The 22,633-nt window shown below is 51.0% G+C and overlaps 1 long non-coding RNA gene across 5 annotated transcripts; it reads left to right on the forward strand.

Moving 5' to 3' along the window:
- The first annotated feature begins 101 nt into the window (after positions 1-101).
- Positions 102-7,076, forward strand: LOC106831039 (uncharacterized). 5 transcript variants are annotated; one of them, XR_011503642.1, is made up of 4 exons: positions 102-1,152; positions 1,501-1,566; positions 2,162-2,432; positions 3,890-7,076. It is a non-coding gene; the product is annotated as an uncharacterized lncRNA (long non-coding RNA). The 5 variants fall into 5 exon arrangements; XR_011503646.1 differs by having other exon boundaries at positions 118-248; positions 1,035-1,152; positions 2,162-7,076; XR_011503645.1 differs by having other exon boundaries at positions 102-1,196; positions 2,162-7,076.
- The last annotated feature ends 15,557 nt before the right edge of the window (positions 7,077-22,633 follow it).

Consider the following 22,633-nt stretch of genomic DNA (forward strand, 5'->3'; position numbering starts at 1 on the left):
GGCCCCCCCCCGCTCCGCCCACGGCGTATGCAAAGCGGGCGGCTCCAACCCGGGCTCCGCGCTGTGCACCCGCTGTCCCCGCCGCCGCCCGCGCCGTCCCCAGCGCCAGCGCCCGCCGCGCCGCCGCGCCGCCGCGCACCATTCACCCAGGGGAGAGGCGGGGGACCGGGCGGGTGGGGTATGGAGGGAAGGGCGGCCTCCTCGCAGCTCTCCTTCCCTTCTCCTATGCCAGTGAGGCCCAGAGCAACGTAAGGCGGGGAGGGGACTGGGGCGCGCTGTTGGGTTGCGACCTGAGGCGGTGGGCACAGGTCAGGTAAATCTGCGAGGGGCTGGGGATGGGATAGTAGCTAGGCGTAGTCCAGGCCGGGTATTTCTTGGGGCCTCCGGCAATGTTTTCTTTCCAGGCATTCGCGCGTCTTTCTGCAGAGAGACCCCAGCACGGACACTAGCTCTTTCGGGTTCGACAGCGTCGCGATTTGGCTCTTTCCAGGGGAACAGTGGCGGGGCATTTGCTGATGCGCCTGGTTCATGGATCCCAGGACGTTGCACTAGAAAGCTTGGACTGCAGTTAGGAGCTCCCTCCCCTTCCCTGTCCACAGTGTTTCATAGACCGTACTTAGGCCCATAGGCTCAGAATGACCCATCACCACACCCACGCTGACACACGCACACACACACTGAAGTGTACCTTGATCATACACTCACACTTATTTATACAGACTGTTCCTCACTCTGCCCCAGTAACAACCCTTCCTCCTCCAGACTTTGAGATGGAGAGAGGGATCTGTGCACATCGTTCTCCAGTGCTCCCACATCTCCTGCTGGTCTGGTTTGTCCTGGAAGGAGTTTAAGAGGGACAGGCCCCAGCTGGGTGCCGGCTGGGACTCTGAGCCCTCCTTCTGGGGCCTAACGGGGCTTCATAGAGCCTGGGCAGGAGCTGACTCTCTGGGCACCCGGACACTCCCTATTTCACTCCATTTTGGGACAGGAGAAAGGAGCTCTTTGGGGCCACTTCATGTCTTCTTCCCAAGTAGGATTGGGAAGAGCCCTGTCTCCAGCCTGCAGAGGGTGCCCCGTCCTCTTCCCTCCAAGAACCAGCCTGAGACGCCTTTCCTCTGTGCCTGGGAAATGCGACCCTTTCCTGAGAGCACGGTGGGTTGTTGGTGCTGGAAGAGCCAAGCAGCCGCCATGTTTTGGTGAGGGGGGTCCTGTCACTTTGGGGCCACATGCTTGCATTTCTAGTTGTGGAGGCTGTGAGCTGGTCGGATGCCTAGAAGGGGAGTAGGCACTCAAAGTGAAAGTGGGTGCACTCCACAGAAACATCAGGGTTGGGGAGAGCTCTGGACTCCCTTCTACCTAAGTGGACTAGTGAGCATCCAGGCTTGGACCTGCCCTCTGGTCCCAGCTTGCAGACTCAGCCCTAAGCTCAGCGCATTGCAAATATCCCCAGCCCCTACCCCCTATGCCGTCTACTCTCTAAGGCTCCTGGTCTTCCTGCAGGGTCGGGACCAATGAGGCTGGGCTCCAGTTTTTATCTGTCCTGTTCGTGGGTTTGCCCGGACCAATGTAAGTGTTGCCAAATAAAACCTTCTATGACCCCCCCAACCACCATCATATGCATACCCAGTGTGCCCTTTCCCTCCTGCCTTTTTAGTAGATCCGGGTAAATATTGATTTGCTCCCAGTTTACCTCCTCCCTGACTGGCCATTTGCAGACTAAGGAACCAGCCTCTGTAGAGATCTGATTTTTGTGTTCCTTTCCGGCCCCGTTCACCCCCCTTCCTTCTTCCAAGTGGCATTGTAAAACTCACGGTGACAAAGAGACAGGGTAGTGCTCGAGACCCCAGTTCCTGAGGACTCGAAGCCTGTTTTACATACGGGTCAGACGCGGCTGGAGGCCAAGGTCAAGTTGAAAGTTGCAGTCTAGCCAGCGTGAGAACTGCCATGCAAGCCTGGAGACCCAGGCAGCTGCGAAAGGCCCACCGCCCACCTCCCCTCGTTCTTGACTCCTTTTTCCTTTGGAATTCCTGTTTCTGGCTCCGTTTGGTTACCCAGCATTTTTTGCTGCCTTCGTGGAGTTTTTGGGGCGGTGTTTACAGACTCTTCTTCTCTGCCTCCGCCCTGCTCTTGGCCCAGGCTTTGAGCCTTTTCTGTTTTCCAGCCAGACCCGGAAAAACGAAAACACAGCTCGGGGAGCCCCCACCAGCCGGCGCCTGTGCCAGCTCACCTCTGGCCATGGCGCAGCTGCTGGTGCACACAGCGGCCAAGGCCAGCTCCACATTCCTCCCTCCAGCTCCCCACTTCACCGGAGACCGAGCCCTGCATGCAGAGGAAGGGCCCCAGCTCCACAGACTGCCAAAGTCGACAGGGTGCCTCCTCACCAAAAATGGTGAGACAAGATTTCATCTTGTCTGCTGAGGAGCCACAAGCAGGTTTGTCTGGAAGGGGCGGTGCTGGGGGAAGGCTTTGGGTTGCATCTCGAATTAGGCTTTGCTCCCTAAACTTGGCGGCCCCGCCAAGGAAGGGCTTCAGGCCTGAATTATTTATTGAGCTTTGTGGTGTATCTTTAGTGAACAAGTTAGCCACATGTTTTCTTAGTTCCCCATATCTCCCTATCAACTTTTAAAAACTCTCGAGACATGATTACTTAGAAGGAGGCAGCCTGCTTGTTTCCTTCTTGTCTTGGATCTTGATAAATATTAAATGATTTTTCTACCAGGCAAGTCAATGGCGTCCTGGCGAGCCTTTACTGTCTTTAAAAGTCTTCAGGTCTTGTTAGACATTGAGTTGTAGCCACCAACCAGTGGGGATGGTTTAGAGAGTTTGAATGAGCTCCGTGAATAATTTTGGGTCTCAGTTTCTAAAATTTCTACTCACTTTGAAGCAAGAAAGTCTTCCTCTCTCCCCTTCTTGTCTATTGCCGAGGGACATAAGAGATTCATTAATGGTTCCCAATATCCTTTCTTAGCCTCTTAGCTCTCCAGGCAGCCACCAAACCGGCTTGTTGTGGGAAAAGGAAAGGTTGGAGGGCAGTGAAGAACTGGAGTGTGCTCTGGGAAGCAAGCACAGATTCTCCCAGTGCTCTTTCTCCTTTCTCAACGGCAGGGTCGGGACTCACTTGCCTGCCCAGCTAGTTGGGTCTGACCCTCTGAGTGATCCCTCTGCTTTTTTGTCTACCAGGCTCAGGAATTCCTATGGGATTGCTGGGAGGCACTATCAGCTTGGATCCTGGCAACAGTAGTTTTATTCTCAGGCCCTTTGTGGTCTACGCAGGGGAGGCCAGGGTACCCATTGGAATCTGTGGGTGGCAGTGGCCCGCTGAGCAAGAAGGCAGCACTCGTGGAGATGGGCTGTGCCTGGTACTCCCTGATTGCCCCCAGGAGCCCTGAGCAGGCAGCGTGGGCAAGATTGGAGGGCAGCAGTGGCTTGGCCTTTATTCCAGGAGCTGCCATACCCTTGGCCGCTATGGCTTCTTACCTCCTAGGGCAGTCTGGGGTGTCCTGCAGGGCTTTGGCTATCCTGGAACCTCCCGCTGAAGAAAAGGACCTTGGCTGGGGTATTTTTGGGCAGAGGACTCATTGCCAGGCTGTGCCATGGAGCCCTGGGCTCCCAGGATTGGAAGAGAAAAGGACAAAGGGAAAGCAGGTTTTAATCGAGTTTGATTTTCACTAGCAAATGAAATTTACCTGCTCTCACTTTAACTCGGAGGAGGCTGTCAGCACTGCTCCCTGTCACTATTTCTCTGCATCCATCCAGCATTAGGATAAACATTCCTCGGTTGGTTTTAAAAACACTTTGTATTTCAGGATATTCATGTGTTTCTAATGTATCCAAGCAGCTTTACGAGCGGCATTTGCAGAACATCTTAACCCTCTCTCTCCCACCACAGGAGGGGTGGGAGTGCAGAGATAATGGCAAAGGAAGAAAGATTCAGAGAGGAAAAAATGGCTGAGAAGCTGAGGCTAACTAAGAGGGAAAGAGAGAAAGAGAAAAACACCCGAACAGAATAGCACCTTCGAATTTGCAGTTGATCAGACCGTTTGGGAAAGAGACAAGTGGGGGGCTGCTCTGTTCATGGTGGACTTTGCGAGTTTCCCCACCTCTGTCCCCACGAGGGCAGACACTGTACTCTTTTTCTTGAGGAGAAAGGGTAGATTCTGAAGAAACCTGGGCCGAAGCTGGCCAGTAGGCAGAGAAATGGCACCTCCTGAGTCACTTGCTCAAACCTTTGTTGTAGATTTGTGTGCATTTGAAGCATTAATGAGGCAGCAAGAAGCCCAAGGCTGTAGGGACAGTTTGGGACTGTGGGAAGTCACTTGGCACTGTGGCGGCTAACTGCTAACATGATGAAAGTGGGAGGAAATGCAAGGTCCAGGAAGACCCGGGAAAACCCCGTCTGCCTTTAAGATTCCCTAAGCTGGTGGATTTTGAGGAGAACAAATTTTTGAAGGAGCAGCTCTCCGGTTGCCTGGTGGGTTCGTTCCGTACCAGGCCTTCAAGGCCAGCAGTGCACTACCTCTCAGAAAGGACGGCGCAAGGCCAGGGAGGGCCCCGGTTCCAGCACTGGCCTGCAGTGTTTCCCCTAGAAAGTCCGTGAGCAAGGAGAGGGGCGCCCCCTCTCTCGTTTTGAGCAACCAGCCCCTGATCCTAGGCTCGGTGGAGGCGCAACACCCAGCCCCCGGCCCCTGCACAGTGCCAGGCGGCGCGGCCCCCAGACTTCCTAGGGTTGGCGCAAACATGGAGTGAGGGGCGCGTTCCTGCCTGAGACCGGCTGCCTTCGGGCTCTGGGAGGCCTGGGTGATACCGCCAGTGGCGCTGATGATGGCGAGGGGAGTGCCGCCTGCCCCGATGGCGCCGCCGCAGCTCTCCTCTTGACTGAACCTGGAAACTCAGCCTTCGCTTAAAGGACAGGGGCATACGTTCGAAGCAGAGGGAACTCGGAGCAACGCTCAGCCGGAAGGAGGAAACGCCTTCTCGAAGTCCTCAGCGGCCCCGCGGGTGTACCCATCCTTTGCACTGCGGGGGCCCCTGCCGCCCCGGGAGTGAGCTCCCCGTCAACCGGCCGGCCAGGGCGCTGGGAGAGCGCAGGACGGCCCGAGGAATTCCGGGCGGTTGCGACGTGAAAAGGGAGAGAGAACTGTGTCGCGGCTGCTCTCTGTCCCTGCCACTGCCCAAAAGGAGTCCCACCCGCCGGCCTCCGCCCCCATCCCAGCTTAATGCTCACGCTCACAACAAAACAGGAAACCAGCGCGGGGCTGTGGATTCATTATGTCAACAAATACACTGAAGACATTCGAGTGTTTGAAGGAAATAGGGGGTTTGGACGTCAGCCTGGCCCCCTTGGAGCCCCGGCATTCTCGCGGAAAAACCGGTGCAGGCAACCAGGAGGCCAGCGGCCTGGGCCCGCGTGGGTCCGTCTCTCCTCAGAAGCCTGCAGACTCCCCCGTCCTGACCAGGGTTGAGAACTCTGATGAGTAGAGCAACTGAGGGAAGGAAACTCACCAGCGCAGCCACGAGAAAGGGGAACTCGGAGAACGCAGAGGCGTGATCATTTACGGGCACGTTACGTGCTGTAAGCATAACAATGTATGTCTTGATATGCACACACAGATTCACACATCAGATGCACACACACACACACACACACAGTGAACGCAGACGTCTATCGTCATGTGGGTGAAATACAGGCATCATATCAAATCCTGAGGAAAAATATTTCACCCTGTTGGACCAGCCTTGTGACATACTTCGGGGTGGTTGGCGTCTGCCTATCCCTATCCCGTTCTGATTTTTTTTCCGACTACTTACTATTCCCTCCCCGGTGGCTTTGTAAATACACCTGTCCCCAGTGGAAGGCGAGCCCCGGACTGGCATTTACCTGGTTGGGGTGCTCTCCCCAGAAACTCTGGCTGGCTCTGGGGACCCGCGCTGAGTCGATCAGCAGGACCGACGCCGCTCATGGCGCAGCCGCCGCTTCTTTGCCCCGCTGCTCCAGCCCCGCTCGGCCCAATCCTCAAGGAAACGAAGCAGTTCAATAAAAACTTTTGATATTAGTTTTTATGGGTATTTACACTCTGGTCAGGGGAGCTGAGTACGGAAGCTCCATTAATCAGCCCCCAACCTCGGGTTTGGATGCTCAGTTTATGGGTTGGGAAAGAGAGCTTGCCGGAAAGAAAGCATGGGGATGGCCGGCTGATTCCGGAGAAATGAAAAGGGAGCAAGGTCGTTTTCCGTTCTTGGAAAACGAAGATTAAATGGGTAATTCCAGGTGCTACCCAACGGACTACGTTTTTATTTGAGCCCCCTGGCAGGAATAACTTTTCCACCTTTGCCAAACACATCATTTTAAAAAGTCTTTTTATTATGGAATTTTCCAAACACACACAAAAGCATAACAAGCCCTTGTATACTCAACTCTTAGTTTCAACCGCTATTATCATTTTGTCTTTCATGTTTCATCATCCGCTTCCACTTTTTTTTTCCTGGAATATTTGAAAGTAAAGCCCAAACTGCATCATTCCATTCCCAATATGGGATTTTGAGGATAAATTTCAAGGTTGAGCAAAATGGCTCAATAAAAAGGAATCCTTCCTGTGTCTGAGGGTGAGGGGTCAGTGTGTTTGAACTTGAATTGTTCTGATTACGATCTAAAAAGAACTTGAGGGTCCACCCAAGAGAAATCTGGACAAAAAAGGGATTTGGGGTGTGGGTGCATCTTGCCCGAAATTTTATATGTCTGTTCTTTATAAAAAATACATATGTATGCGGGAACTCATGTTACCCTTTTCCACGAATGTGTCATCTTTTAATGGAAGATTTCTGCGACTGCATCAGGATTTTATGGGAAGAGGAAAACCATGCCTTGGTTCTTTCTGTGTCTGAAATTGACATATATTCCTTTATTATTGGACGAGTGACTATTTCCCATTTCAACACACCTCCTCCCTTGGTAGAAACCAAAAAGAGATTTCTAATGATTAAGCTAGGAAGGGAATGTTTATACTGGTTTGGTATCTCATTTCAGCAACCACAGTTTTCAAGAAGAAATGCAACTCCATGTATTCTTAAAAATCTCAGCAGTAAAAGATTTTTTAAAAAGAATAAAGGTGTTGTGGTTTGTTTTGTTTTGTTTTAATTGAGCGGTCTAATTGGCAATGAGCATAACCCTTCCCAGCAAACTCTGAAGGATGATTTAACTAAAAACCTTGGAGACATTAGACAGCTAAGAGGCAAAAATGAAAAATAAGAAACCATTGAATTTGATGAGTCCTACACCAGCCAGCTCCTTAAATTATAATCCCACTTGTCTGAGTGGATATTGTTTGTCCTTTCTGTGTTGGGTTATTTTGCATTTGGATTGTTTGTGGTTCCTTAATTACCTTTTTTTGAGGAGTTGTTAAATATCTGGGATGCTTTCACTCTGGGATTCTTTTATGCTGATAATATAACTGTTCAATGTGTTCAGAAAGAATGATTTGGCAAAACTCAAAAGGGATGTGTAAATTAAACAAGAGGAGGAATTATGTGCACAGATTTTATGTAACTCTCTAACAACTCCAACTGTGCCCAGCAGAAGCCCCTGGAGATGCTGGCCATGAGTCCCTCCCCTGCAGCCTGTGGGGCATCAGCAAGATCGATCCCTACTGGGGCTGTGGGCATAGCAGCTCTTTCAAGGGTTCCTGGTCTCCTAACTCAAGAATGGAGTTCACCATGGGGTTAGGGTTCTGGTCAGGGTCAGTGTGGGGACTGCAGAAGTGAGAAGATTTGGAGGAAGAGGGAGAGAGGAAGAGAAAAGTGCAGAAAAGCTGGGAGACAAAGAGGTAGGTAGAGATGGGAAGGCAAAAGTTAAGAAGCGAGGAAAGCACAATTCCTAACAAAAAGTCTAGCCACAGCAGTCCAATGCAGGACTGTGTTTTTAAAGCTCTGCAGACACCAGTTCTCTGTGGAAGCCTGTTCTCTGAAGAAGCCTGGCTGGGGGCCCCCGCTGGTGGGGAGACGGGCAGGCTGCAAGCCTCCCTATCATTTCTTAGACTGCACAAAAATAATCTGGGCTTTGAGAGATGGATTGGGGTCCTGAATTAAATGTAGGTATGAAATTCTGCCCACAGAGAGCCCAAGCCAGGAATTCTGGCTGGTATCAGCTGCCTCAGCATAGGTCATGAGCCAGACTTGGGACAACCCCTCGAGCCTGCTAGCAATTATGTGCTCTCAGCCACTTTTAAAAAGGCCATATTTATTTACATTTCTAGGACCTAATGTCAGGTTATGTCAGGTCATGGGACCCTTGGCTGGTGCAAAGTAATTTGATGTCACTGAGAGCAAGTAGACTCGTTTGTCACCCCAAGGAATAGATGTCCTCATGGGCCTGAGCTGGGAGCAGAGCAGAGAGGGGCTGGCTGGGGCTGCAGGATCCAGTCACCGGGTCCAGTTCTGGCTTAACCAGGTGAGCTGGGAGGGGGCTTTCTGGGTCATGTGTCAGTGCAGCGAGGTCAGAGAGGTCAGCTCTGCTCCAAGCACACACATCAGCCCTTGGAGCTCGCATGGGACCCGGACTACTCCAGGCCCTTGCATCCCAGGGTGCTTTGCCCCAGTATCCAAGACTCAGTTTTTCATTCCCTGAAATTAAAGCTGGTTAACCCAGCTGCAGTCCTTCTTTCCAGTCCCCACCCACTGGTGCTCCAGTGGTCTGTATTGGATTCATAAAACCTAAAGGAGTCTCCCTACCTGAGGGAAAAGCTCAGAGGTGATGAAGAGGGGAGGGCAGAAGGAGCTATAACTCTTATACTCCCTTGGGGATGCACTTCAGTGTGTGACCTGGTTGACTAACATCTTGGTGAAGAGTTTCAAGGCATTTGCCTAGAATGGTCTCATCTACGGTTTCCATTATTTGCAGGTTTTTTTTCAATGGGGGTGGGCAGGAAGGATAACACAAAGCCAAAGAACAAGGTTCCTTGAGAATCTGGGAGGCCCCGAGCCCTAGAGTATGGGTAAATGTGGAGAAAGCAATTTGATTGGCAAAAGGAGGAAGGAGGAGGCCACTTCTGACAGCCTTGGACTGATGTAAGCCCAGCGGTCCACATACAGAGGGCAGCTCTCAGCAGTCATCACTGTTCTCTGCGGTTCCCACTCCAGGGGGCCTGGAAAGTCTGTTAGCGGACTGCTGGGGGACCCAGTTATGGCTCAACGAAGTCTTGGGGTTCACACACTGAAATGTGGTGAATATATATCTCTTGGCCTTCTGTATTATCAGACGGCATGCTGGTGCTTCTCTTCCTCCCTGACTCTCCTCAGATGATATAATGCCACAATAAATGGAACAAGAGGGGAGAACTTAGACCCAGTCAAAGTGGCCGGTGGGGCCGGAAGAAGAAGACTCCGCTTTAAACAAGTAAAAGCAGCCAATAGAGAAGCTGCAATTGGTATCTCTGAGGCAGATGGGGAGGCTGGCAGGAACCTGCCTTTCTATCTGCCTTTCAGGTTAAGAAGAGGTGCTGGGGCAGCAGACAGAACTCCATACGTGGCACTCATTCCTGCAGGGTCCAAAGAGATGCCCAGTCCTCAATAGAAATTAGACAGTCTATGCAAGAGGAAGCAGACAGGGCAAGGTTTGACGGCCCCATGACAGAGACGCAGTGAAAATATCGCTTGCGCGTCCTGGGAAGCTGGGCTCCTACAGTTCTGCAATGCTCCTGGCCCACGACAGCCCGCAGGTGGTGAGAGGTCAAAACCTACAGCTGGGTGGGATGGCCTTGGGGCCTCCGGCCTCACGCGGATTCTGAGACGAACTGTCGGTCCCCAGAGTCACTCAAGACCCTCGAGGAGAACCCACATACGGTCGCTCCAGGATTTCATACTCTGGATCCAGGAGCCCCACAAAAGTTGGACGGGAACCCGGGGGTCCTGAGCCCTGCGTGCCCTCAGTTGACTGACTAGGACCCCAACCTGGAGAGAGGAAAGCCAACGAGAGCTGGACCTTTCCTCTCCGAGGTGGAAATAGCGCCTGAGTGGGATCCCGGTCCCGTCCCTGGGATCTTCCAGACAGTCGCGTGCTCCGAAGGGGCGGCCAGGGAAAGAGAGTCTTCTTTTTTAGGCCCTCCCACATCAGTCCAAATCGGCTGCAGTCAAGGTCGCAGTAGGCAGAGGCACGGGATCCTCGCACGGCGCCGCTGCAGTTGCGACCTCTTCCCACTAGATGTCTTCCCAGTTAATCGGAATTGAAGGGCGCTGTCTGCTCCCGGCGCCGAGACTCGGTTTCCCCTGCCGCTTTCTGAAGTCTGGCTTTCCACTGGGAAAGCAAACCTTTTTCTCTCATTCTTATGGCCCCTCCCCGCCCCTCGCTCCAAATCCTGGCTCTGGAAAGCCACCAGAATCAAACGCTGGCTCCCTGCGGCCCGCGTCGGACCCGCTCAAGGCATTGGAATCTTTTTATGACCTTTGATGTGTTTAAATAACATGGCAAGACTGAGTACACACCTCGGATTAAACTTTAATCGGCTGCAGTCAAGGTCGCCCAGGTGGTAAATGCGTTTCCTCCGACGTCTCCTGGCGGACGCTGCGGGGTCCAAGGTCTGGGGCTGAGGCCCCCACTGTGCCTTCCCGCCTCTGCCCAGGCCTGGGTGGGGGCCAGGACGAGGGCCATCACATCCAGCTCCAAAGAGGACTCAGGAAATAGGATCGGGGGCAGACACCCAGGGTGGGCTAATGACCCGACCACAGTTTTTATAGCTACTAGACAGAATACTTAAAAATTCCAAGAGGCACTTCCAATTTCCCTTGACTCCAGAGAATGGTTGTAGTTCCAAAGGCATGATCAGTGCCTTGATTATTTCCCCCAGCATGGTTCTGGTCGCCCAAGGTGGGGTGTAGGATTGCTGGTAATGATGGTGCAACCAAGTTAGCTGACTGTTTTGAAGGTTGCCAAGCCTGTTAGAGGTAGGTTCAGGTCTAGAACCCAGGCTATAGCAGCCCTTCTCCAGTGCCAGGCCACACAAGGTTAGCTGGAATTTCAGCTGGGCTGAGTCATCAGGCCTGAACATAACTTTCTGAAGCAATACACTCAGCATGGAGAATTGTCTTGGGCAGTTATTGAGGAAAAAAATCCAAGGCCACAGCAGAGTGTATAGTGAGGGCTACCAGTGTGGTTTAAAAAGGGGGATGTGTACATAAGGGCTGGAAGGATAAACAAGTCATCAGTAACAGTGGCTTCCTCTGGGGAGAACTGGGGGTCAGAGGGTTGGGTGGAGAATTCGCATTTTGCTGTAAATTCTTTTGCGTTGTTTGTAATGTGCACCAGTTTCATTGGTCAGGCATTGAGGTATCACTCTTCAGAAAATAGGGTGCCTCATTTGTCTCCTGGCCAAACATCCCTCTGGGGAATTTCCTCTACACTCCAAACCAGACTTGGATTCAGGGCAGACATTGAAATAAGGCACCCCAAAGCTTAGAACTCAGCCTTACAGGCATCCACTCAGATTCCCATCCCCCGGGAGAGGTTCTCAGACCTTTCTCCAGTGGGCTCGCCCTAACCTGGAAATGAACATGCCACCCCAGGATATAAAGCCCCAGCAGTTCACAGTAACAGAACAGATGGTCTCAAAACGAATTCCAGTTTCATCTTCAATTGCCCCCCAACTCCTCAGTGCCTGAGGGTTTGTAGACAAGGGCCCTCCATGCTCCTTCAGATTAGAGATTCCCAGAGCCCCTAGCCACGATGTGAAGAGTAAATATCCTTTATGTGTAAATTTGGTTTGTCAATTCTTGTCCCCAAGTGTTAAGAAGCTCCACATACTTGGCTGGGGTGTTGACTTCTTGAGTTAGAGACAATAATATCCATGTCTAAAGTTAGTCTTAAAAGTGCTTCTTCGTGGAACCTTTTGGGAGCTGGTAATGCTTGGTATCTTGATCTGGGTTAGTAGTTACTCAAGTGTATACATACATAAAAATTCAGTGAGCTGGGCGCTTAAGATTTTTATGCTTTGCTATATGTAAGTTATATGGCAATAAAAAAAATTTTTTTAAGTGCTTCCTCATGACAACCTGTGAAGTAGGTCTCGAGGTTATTATAATCATCTCCATTTTACAGACAAGGCAACCAAGACTCAAGGGAAGCTAGAGTGTCCCAGGCCTCCGTGACAGAAAACAACCACTTCCAGTTTCCTTCCCCCAGTCTTGCTGCTTCAGTAGGGAGCTCCCTCTTTTCCGGCAGACTTCTCAGGGAGCAGGACCCAGCTCAGTCTAGAGATGTTCATCTCAGAGCGGTTGTGAGGCGGGAACAGGACGATCCGCGTCTTCTTCAGACTCTTTAGCCTTTGAGTAGGGAGAGGATGGGGAAGGCGCGGTGCCCAGAGGCTGTGAGGTCTACAGGGCCGCGCTTGAGTCCCTCTAATGAGGAGGGCGGCCTCCGGGGCTCAGAACATACTTTCTTCTCCTTATTCCAGTCACCCCTGCCCAGGCGCACCCCGCAGCAGAGCCTGAGGCCCGGGAGACCCCGCCGCGCCCCGCCCGTCCCTAGCCCCCCACCTTCTCAAAAGCACAGGCGAGGTGGAGCGGGTGTGTTAGATGGGGGGCGAGGACATAGAAAGCGGTTGTTATTTATTCCAGGCACAGCCGTCGCAAAAGGCTTCCAAAAATATCGAGCCGAGATATTTTATTGTCCAGCCTGTCTGCAGCCTGTAATTATGCTTTCAAAATGTTTAATGTGTGCAAATGCATTAGCCGCTTTCGCTGGTGAAAACTCTAGCTGGAAGCGGGGGAGAGGCAAGTCTGGAGATAATTATGTCGTACAGTCGCAAACATTATTCTGTTCTTACTGTAAGCGGCCCGGCCACCTTTACGAGAAACCGGGAAAACTTTGAGAGTAACTCGTAGCGTTTACGCGGAGAAACTGGTGTTTTTTTTCTTTCCCGTATTATTCGAAATGTCCATCGGGCGGCTTCTGTGCCAGGGTCGGGGCGCGCCGAGAGCAGCGCCGGTGGAGGAGCGCAGCGGGCGGCGGGCGCGGGCGGAGGAGCCCGCGGTCCTCGGAGGCCGGCCCGGCGAGCGCGCCTGGCACCGGGAGGTGGCGGGGCTGGGGACCTGGAGCCCTCGCGGCGGTGGGCAGCCCCGGCCTGGGGCAGGGTGGGGCACTCCCGCTCTTCTGGGCTGCGCAGGTCTCTTGGGCACCTTGCCTGCCACCCCATCAGCCCATCAGGCAGCGTTCCGCGCCCCCGCGGACCCCACTCAGATGCTGCTCGGGTGGAAATGCGATCGCTAGGCCGAGGCCCTGGACCCGTGAGCGGTTCTCAAAAGGCGCCGGCCGCCGAGCCCTTGCTGGGGTGGGGTGCGGGGTCGGCTCTCAGAGGGCTGACCCAGGGTGAACTTGCTATTTTGGGTCCCGGGTGCTGGGGGGCCAAGAGAACAGCTGTGATGGTGGACCCCCGCCTCCACCCCCGGGCGGGCACGTCCCGCCCAGGGGCAGGCCAGTGCCCCCCACCCTACCGGCCAGGGAGTGCGCCTGGGGCTCTCCGGGAACCTTGTATGGTCTTGTGCTGGCACCTCCCACCCCGCGACACAGACACTTCGGTCCCCATATTCGGGCTGCAGCTCCGCCTGCCGTGAGAGTGACCCGCGCAGGGACAGCAGTCCGAGATGGTGGCCGGCCCCCTGAGAGACAAAGGCATACGTTCGCAAGCCAACAGCAGCCCTCATCTCCCCAAATTTCCGTTTCAGCTCAGGCTTTTAGGACAAAAACAACAAGGCCGAGGGGTGGCGCGGGGGCGGCGCTCAGCCCTGGTCCCAGGCTGGGTGCGCGTCTGGCTGGGCGATTCCTGGACGCTAAACACCTCGAGTGCGGCCCTTGCGAGGCAGGTCGGGGGTGCCCGACCCCGCGAGGGCTTCTTTGCTGGAGGCTAGCAGACTCCCCACGGGAATCACTGGGTCTTGGCTCCCTTTAGCGCGACATTCCGACCCGGGGCCTGTGTCCTCTCATTTCTCCTTAGGAAACGACCAGATTTTGAAACTCAGGCCGCTGATTTAAAACAAAACAAAAACATTTGGCACTCATTTCGTGTTGTGGAGCATGTAAGAAAATCTGTGTGGGATCCAGGGCGCATTTTCTGAGGCCTGGCAGCACTGTTGCCAGCCCCAGGGCATGGAGAATAGGCGGGTGTAGAAGGATCTGGGAGGATGACATAATCCCAGGGAGGGAAATACTCAAACAGAGAATTAAAACAAGACCCACTAGAGGTGATTTGTTCCTGCTCCAAATGCATCATCCAAGGAGAATCCCTTTGGGCTACAGTTATTCGGGCTCAGGGGTTGGAGGTCCTCAGATCCACCAATGGTGGGGGCGGTTCCCTGAGATGTGAGCTCCCAACCTTTCCCTGGAGGGTGCAGGCTCTGGCTACAGGAGATGAAAGGAAGAGGGGGAGCGCACTGGGGGTCCCGGATGGCTGCAGCCCCAAAGTAAACTCCATGCCTGGGATGCCTCTGCATAGTGAAGTTGCCAAGGCTTCCAGACCTGGAGGAGGGAATTGGTTAGTTATGTTGCAGCTAGAACTTTGAGGACAGCAATACTCTGGCAAGAGGTGCAGACTAAAGCTTTCAGACTCCCTCTCATTGTTCTTCCCTCCCCTTGTGTCTCCTTTTCTCTCTGCCATCTTTTCCCGACTCAAGGGAGTGAGGCCTCCAGGTGCAAGTGGCTTTGCTCCCAGACACTACTTAGATGGGATAGAGAGACTGAGACGTTTGAGGAAGGGTGTCACTAGTGGTTCAGATTTCAGAGACTCCAGAAGTGGCCACAACCCAAAGCCTGATAGAAGAAACTTTAACCACATTCACTGTCCCAATGAATTTTTAGGCCCTGAAGGACCTAAAAAATGCCATCTTCTAACCCAGAGGTTCCTGCTTGCTTGAGAGGCTAAGCAGAATTTTGCAAGGAGAAGGAGAAGGGGAAAAAAAGTCACTGTTTCTGTAGATTTCCTGGCTCAATTCAAAATCAGTGCTCCCAGAAGGAGGAGGGCATGTGTCCTGTTACTGCTCCCTTGAATGTAATTTTTCTCTTTCTCCCACACAGAATCGAGGGTTTCTAAATGCCCTCAGAGCGATCCAATATTTGATCCTCCCAATGGGAAGTGAATCTGATCAGGGCCTTCCTTGCTCTCCTCCTCCTCTGTTCTCCAGCCCCCTCAGAAGAGCCCACAGAAACACAGAAAGGCCCAGGGGGAGTCTCTTGCCGCTGGAAATGACTCTGCCTGGTACCCAGAATCCAGAAATGGTGAGTGCTTTCTCTTCAAAGGCTGCCTGGATCGTGGGGCTGGGGGAAGGCTGGGCTGGGCTGTTGGTGGGGGGGGGGGGAGGGGCCTCCCTTGCAGCTGCACCCAGCCAGGGAAAGAGGAGGGCTCTCAGGAAAATGGGTGAACAGGGCCACCTGGAAAACCTAGATTTCTCAGCTTTCTAGATTCCCTGGAGGAGGAATTCTCTGGCTGGGAGTGATTGTTGCCAATTCCAGTTTCCAGATTTGGTTTTCTGGCCGAGGAAAATTGGGGCCTTGTTTCAATCTTTTCCTAGAAGTTATATGCTCATTCTTCGGCTTTCTGTTTTCTATTAGCCAAACAGAGACTTCATGTAAGATAATCTCGGTTTCTCCCTCCGACCTCTGAAACATGTAATTTGGGGGAGATACTCTATTTAAAATGCCAATCCCCGTAATGAGCCCAGCTTAGCAGTGTGAGCTCCCACCCTCCCCTTAATGAACAGAGCTGTCGAGAAATAATTTCACTTTGATCTAGTTTGTGACCTGATTTTTTGGCTTAAAGAAGACTGGGCGGCTAATTGGATTCTTCAGTTGCCTTTAATCTCCACCTCAACACTTGGAACCTGACCAAGCTGAATTAAAACAAGTCTGATAAACAAGATGTAGCTGGCTCCCAGGTTAACAGCAACGAGAAAATCCCCCCCACCACAGTGGGGTTTAATGGTCACAGCGTGGTTGGCACCTCACAAAAAACATGAGGCTGTAGGCCCCCAGAACCTGCAGCACGGAAGTCTTCAGAATCCTTTCCCCTTCCCTCCCAACACCCTGGATGTGGGTTAATTAGAAAGAGAAGGCGAGGGGTAGAAGGAGGTGGGGAAGAAAAACTTACAGTTGGTGAAAGAGGCAGGGTTGGGGGGTTCATCTCAAAGGGAGGCAGGACGTTGAGGAGACTTTGTCCCTGGGAGAGGAAGCAGGCCGAGCCTTTGAGGGCTGGACAGTAAAGATTGCAATTCGAATTTCCAACTGTGCTCCAAGAGAGAGAGGGTGCAGGAGGGAAATAGGATATGAGGGGCAGGGTTATGCAGCCTGGGGGGCTGGGAATCATGGGTTTTATTTAATCTTTTCAGATGCCAGGGTTTTGTGTTCTGGAGGCAAAGCAGAAGGAGGAAGGAGTCTACTGGGACCTTCCCACTCTTAGCGTGGGGCCTGAGAAAGGATTCTCTTGGGCTCCCCTCCTGATGCTCCCATTTGCTCTGCTTAAGAAGCTGGAGGAATTCTGAGGGACTACCTCCTCCAAGGCAGTGGGAGTTTGGTTTAGGTCAGGATCTCCCATCCTAGACACTATTGACATTTTGGGCCAGATAATTCTTTGCTGTGGAGGGTGGCCTATGCACTGTAGGATCTTTGGCAGCATCTCTGGCCTCTATCCACTAGATGCCAGTAGCCTCTACCCCAGTTGTGACAATCAAAAATGTCTCCAGACATTGCCAAATGTCCCCTGGGGGCCATAATCATCTCCCAATTGAGAAGCACCAGTTTAGGCCTCTGTGAGGAAGGCGTTTCTAGGAAAAAAGTGGAGTGCTTTGCTAGAAATGATCTTTGTGGGGGTCCAGAGAACCAGGGGAGCAGGATGGGGGACTCTGTTTTCTTTTGGTCTCTCTGGCCAGCTGGATCATGAACACCTTCTTAGGGCTGTCTTGAACCTCCACAGCAACACTTTCATGAAGACTTTGAACAAGCACGTAGCTTCTAGGGCATATAATCCAAATCTTTAGACACACTGAATCTGGGAGAAATACGTGTGTGTGTGTGTGTGTTTAGGATAGATGCTGGGGGGCGGGGGGGAGCTATCCGGGCCTCACCTTTTCCTACAGCCTTGAGTATACATTGGCATTCCTGGCCTTGAAGTGGGAAATGGCTGGGCTTTTGTGCAACCTGTGCTGTTGAGGGTATCAGGGAGGGGAGAGCCTATTGTAAATGTTGGGGTGAGAGCTGGTCTCTATGATGCTGTGAGGCAGATTCTTATTCAGTAAGGGACCCTATAGCTCTGCAGCCAGCTCTTCCTTCCAGCGCTGAGACCCAGCCAACCTGACTCCAAGCAACCTCTTCTCACCTGGATTTTCTGGAAACTGTAAAGTCCAGGAAAGTATGAATTTGGCAAAGTTTATTGAACATTTGGCATTATTACTATAATGATAATGGAAAATAATTTTAAAATAAGAATTTTACCACAATCCAGCCATCTCAACCAGATCTCCCTCTCTCCTTTCTCTCTCTCTCTTTTGAGTTTTCCTTCCAGACTGTGTCCACACACAACATAAATGAAGGAAGGTAAAGATTGAGAGAAACTGGTTAATTCACAAGGACAATTCGATCAAGCTTGAATATCAGTAATAAGAATAGAGTTAAATTGGGTAATCTTATGTATGTTTTTATCACAGGCATCCTTCGGCTCTCCTCTAGAGCAGGTTATAACCATTTAGCGCTAGCTAGGCACCTTTAGGAGTCAGAGTCTCCAGATGTATTAAGCTTTAGGTCTTTGACAAAAAAAAAAAAAATCACTGATTGAATGCTTACAGAGTGCTAATCACTCTGCAAATATTAATTCATTTAATCTGCAAAACAACTCTAGGAGCTATTATCATCATCATCCCCATCTCACAGGTGGGGAAACAGAAGCAAAGCCAGGTTCAGTTAGTTTCCCAAGGTCAGCCAGGAGTGAACCCAGGCATTGGGACCAGAGTCCTGTTTTGGACTGCTAATCACTGCTGCCTCTTGTTAATGTGCTGGGTAGAGGAGGGAAGTTGGGGAGGTGGGCATCTCTGTGCTAAGCAGGTAGCCCCTGCTCTAGAAGCTGCACTCTGAGCTTCCGAGCCAGATTCCCTGTCAACAGTGGGTCTATTAATAGAAGCTTTTCTGATCATTGAAAGTAAGTTATGGGAAATGTAATGAATATCCCTGGTATTTACTACCTCAGGAACACAGGAGACATAATGAAGGAGGGAAGGTTGTAATTGTAGAAAAACATCAATTCTAGTAACAGAAATCAGTGGCAGCCAGAGACGTTCTCCCCAGGTTTCCGGCCCTGCTGGTGGCCCCTCCACCAGGCTCCATGCAGGCAGGAACCCCCCAGAGGAGGAAAGGGGCCTGTTATAGGAGTCATCAACCTGTCACCACGGTTAGGGTGAATATGGCTTCTGAGTTGGGGGGAGGGGGTGGAGGCTTAGTCTTTAGCACCACCAGCTGCAGTGAAGAGGGGAGGAGGTGGGGGGGGGGTTGGGCAGGGGAGGCAGGAGGTGAAGCAGGCCTTCTCTACCTACAGCCCTAGAACAGACATGTATTGAGTCAGCCAGGCTCTGTGTTAGGCACCGCTTGGCATTTAACACCAGCAAGGTGGTACTTACCCTCAAGCAGCCTGAACAGTCTGTAAGTGTGTGCATATGTGGGTTTGTGTGTGTGAGAGAAAAATGAGGTAACACAACTATGTGAATGATGGCACTGAAGGCGGAGACAAGAACCCAGGGACAGAGCACTACGAACAGTGTGCTAGGAGGTGTGGGGCTGTGGGGCTGTCGTTGGGGCAGGCAGCAAGGAGGCTGGGGTGCTTGTCCTGGGCCCAGAGGGTGTCTCTGACCCGGACAGGCAGAGAGAAGGGGTTGTCTCAGGTGGAGATGCAAGGGGGATGTGGGAAACAAGCACAAACACAGTTTGGCTAAAGGGGGAGGTGGGGGCCTGGGGGAGGTGGAGGGGGTGGGGGGGGGTGTGTGTAAAGGAAGTGCTGTCCAGCAGCCACTAAGTTCTAGATGCTGTCCTTTGTAGGGATTATCTCATTTAACCCTCACAACACTCCTAGGAGTTGGGCTCTGTTGTCATTCCAATTTTACAGATGAGGAAACTGAGGCAGAGGGTAAGTGACTTGTGCAAGCTCCCACAGCTGGTTGGCAGAGGCCAGGATCTGTGTGACTAGGGAGCCCCCCTCTCAGCCACTCTGAACTGGGTCCATAGGTGAACTTTTGCAGTTAAGTCAAGGTAAAGGGGAGCCTAAGTGGGAGGCTTTGGTCTGTGATTCCCATAGAAAAAGCTGTATCGTTCTTAGATTTCTGTATTTCCCCCCTGCCACCATCACATCCTGCGGAGGATATCCAATAGAGATGAGAAACTGAGTCTTTTTTTCCTGGGCGGGTCAGATGGCACCGCCGCTCAGGGCAGGGGACCAGGGCGTGGAGGTGGATGCCGAGACGGTCAAGACGCTGGTGGACTGATGGACCCAGAGCGCTAGAGATCCGGGGCTTGGAGCCATTGGGGACCCCGCGGGCAGGGCTGCGGCGTGCCGATACCTCGTCCCCGACCAGGCCGGGGCTGCGGGCTGCCAGAGGCGCCTCGGGTCGCCAGGCCTCCTCCGCCCGCCTCGCCTCACCAACGGCTGCCGGACGGCCGGTGCGCGAGGCGGCGACATCGAAATGGGGCGGGGATCCCCTCTTTTTTGTCTCGGGGAGAGGGACTCCCGGAGGCTGCCGGCTCTGCCACTTAATAAACTGCGTGACCCGGGCAAAGTCCTGGGACTTCTAATGTGGGAGGAAAGGTTAATGACAACAGTAACAATACTCTCCACTTTTGCTTATCCCTCCTAATAGGATCAAATTAGATCATTTATTCAATGAACACGTATGTCATACCCACCTACTGTATGACAGGCAGTGCCCTAGGCTCTTTCATTCTAGGATATTTATTTTTTATTTATGTCTTTTTGGATACATTCTATTGAAATATGTACAAAAAAGTGCATAAAACATCAGGTCAACAAAATATCACAAAGTGAACACTCCTGAATAATTAGCAACAGATCAAGAAACAGAAGGTAGCCAGCACCTCACTACCCTCCAAGCAGAGCCACTGACCTAATATCTAACACCAACAAATAGTTGTTTTCATTCATCAAATAAATGATGCTGTGAAAGAGCATTACACACAGCCAATACATTGCTATCAACAAGAGGCCCCATTATCTAAGTTAGCCACTGTTGAGCAGGGATGGGGTTTGTCTGAGTCCTTGCTTCTCCTGGATCTTGTCAAGGGACTGGAGACTTGGGTTCCCACCCCTATCCTCTCACAGAACACCCAGGCACCTCCTGTGACCTCTGGGCTTCTGCTGTGGGATGAGGGGGGGTTAGTGTTCACTATGAGGACACTTCCTTCTGTGACAAATGAGGGTGGCTTGGGTGTATCTCAGAAATTATAGGAGAGATTTGGAGCATGGCTGTGGCAGTATTTATTATTACTAAAACAAATACTAGTAATACATTCGTAATAATAACATATGTTTGAAGGTGAATGTCTCCTGAGGCTCAGCATAAATGTGGGGGCTTGGGCTCATCATAAACCCTTAGAGAGGTACTACTACTTTGGAGCTCGATGTGCTCAGAACAGGAGCAGCAATCAGGGATGGAGAAAATGATGGAATAGCAAATTCCCAAAGTGGGAATTTACGACTGCTGACTGCCAAAGCTCTGGCCATTTCTCCATCTGTTTGATGGGGTTAATATGAATATTTCCTGGGTTTTGTTTTTGTGATGAGGGAAGGGTACAACACAAAGATATTTGTTACTTTTGAAGTGCAAGGTAACTCTGGCTTTAGCTCTGGAGTCACACAGACTTAGATTTGAGTCCCCACTCTGCCACCTACTTGCTTTGTGACCTTGGGCAAGTCTGTTCACGTGTCGAAACTTAAGTTTCCTCGACTCAAAAATGGATATAATATCATCTAGATTGCCCATAAGGCTGTTGTGAAGTTTAAGTTCTATGATGCGAATAAAGCACTTAGCCCAGTGCCTAGAATAATGTAGGTGTAATAATAGTTAGCTTTAATTATATATTATCCATGTTGTTATATAATGTAATTCTTATAGACATGGCAGAAATCAACCCGATTTTCTAGGTGATAAAACAGAAAGCATTGAACTGCTAAGGTATGCTACATCCAGGATGAACCTAAAAAATTATGCTAAGTGAGAGAAGTCAGACACATGAGACCACCTATTATTCCACCTGTCTAAAGTGTCCAGAAAAGGTAAATTTATAGAGACAGAAAGTAGATTAGCTGTTGCCTCAGGCTGGAAGTGGGAAGGGAGATTAACTGTAGAAGGGCATGAAGGATCTTAGTGGGAAGAATGAAAATGTTCTAGAACCGATTTATTGTGATGGTTGCACCGCTTCATGAAGCTACTAAAAATTATTGAATTGTACATCTGAAATGAGTGAGTGCTTTGATGTATAAAATATATGTCAATAAGGTTGTTTAAGAAATTCAGAAAGTATCGCAGAGGAAGGAGAACAGAATCCAGGTTTCCGATTAGGTGTTCATTTGCCTCCCACTAGATGTGAGCGAGAAGGCAAACAGCAGGGGAAGAGCCACTGTTAGACTCTCCATTAAATAAGGGATGGACCTAAGATAATGTGGAGAATGTGGAGATGGCAGTGGAGAATGGAGGGGAGAATGGGGGAAGAATAAGCTTTTTGAGGGGGAGTAAAAGAGTAAGTAATAATTGTGGATAACTTTTATTAAACTTTGTATTCTAGAAAGCTTTATATTCTAAGGCTACATTTGTATTCTAAAGAGCTTAGTGCTCTAAAAGCTTTATACACATTGTCTTGTTTAAACTGCATAACATATTGTAAAATGAGTAGTGTTGTTCTCTCCATTTGAGCTAATGAAGTTGGAGCACAGAGGAGTTAAATAACTTGATCAAAGTCATAAGCTAATATTTGGCAAAGTCAGGACTGGAACCCAGGTAGTTTATTCCAGAGAACTTGCATTTTACACTGATGGTATTAATGCATATGAAAAGGAGGAGAGGGATGTCAGGGGTCTGAGCAAAAATCCTGAGTTGTATGTGTGATCCTGTAATATCCCGAGATTTTTGCCTAAGGAAATATGATGTTTTATGTGTAAATAAGAACTACATCCGACATATTGGTGGGGGTGGAATCTCTCAGCTTATTGCTACTGGGTGCCATTTTTCTGTATGAATATTTTGACATGCCAGACAACTCCATCATTTCTGCATGTTTGAAATGTGGCCATGCTCATTTCCCATGGTATGAACTGAGCTCATGTTTCTGGGAGCACACTCAGACTGATTTAAACAATCCCAGAATCCAGCCCATGTTCCAAGTCACATTCTCCTCTCCTAGCCACTTTCACAGTGTCCTTCCTTCAACTGAGAGTGCCCTTCCTACTCCAACTCCTGGAAATTTCCAGTCCCTGGAAATCCTGTGTGACTTTCCAATGCTATTTCCTCCATAAAGTATGAAGCCTTTCTGGATTAAATAGAAACAAAAACCGTGTTTTAAAGATCTGCTCTCATCATTTACTGCATCGAGAGAGAATTTGTGCTGCTAGAG

This window comes from Equus asinus, chromosome 1, assembly GCF_041296235.1.
Source record: "Equus asinus isolate D_3611 breed Donkey chromosome 1, EquAss-T2T_v2, whole genome shotgun sequence".
Classification (NCBI taxonomy): domain Eukaryota; kingdom Metazoa; phylum Chordata; class Mammalia; order Perissodactyla; family Equidae; genus Equus; species Equus asinus.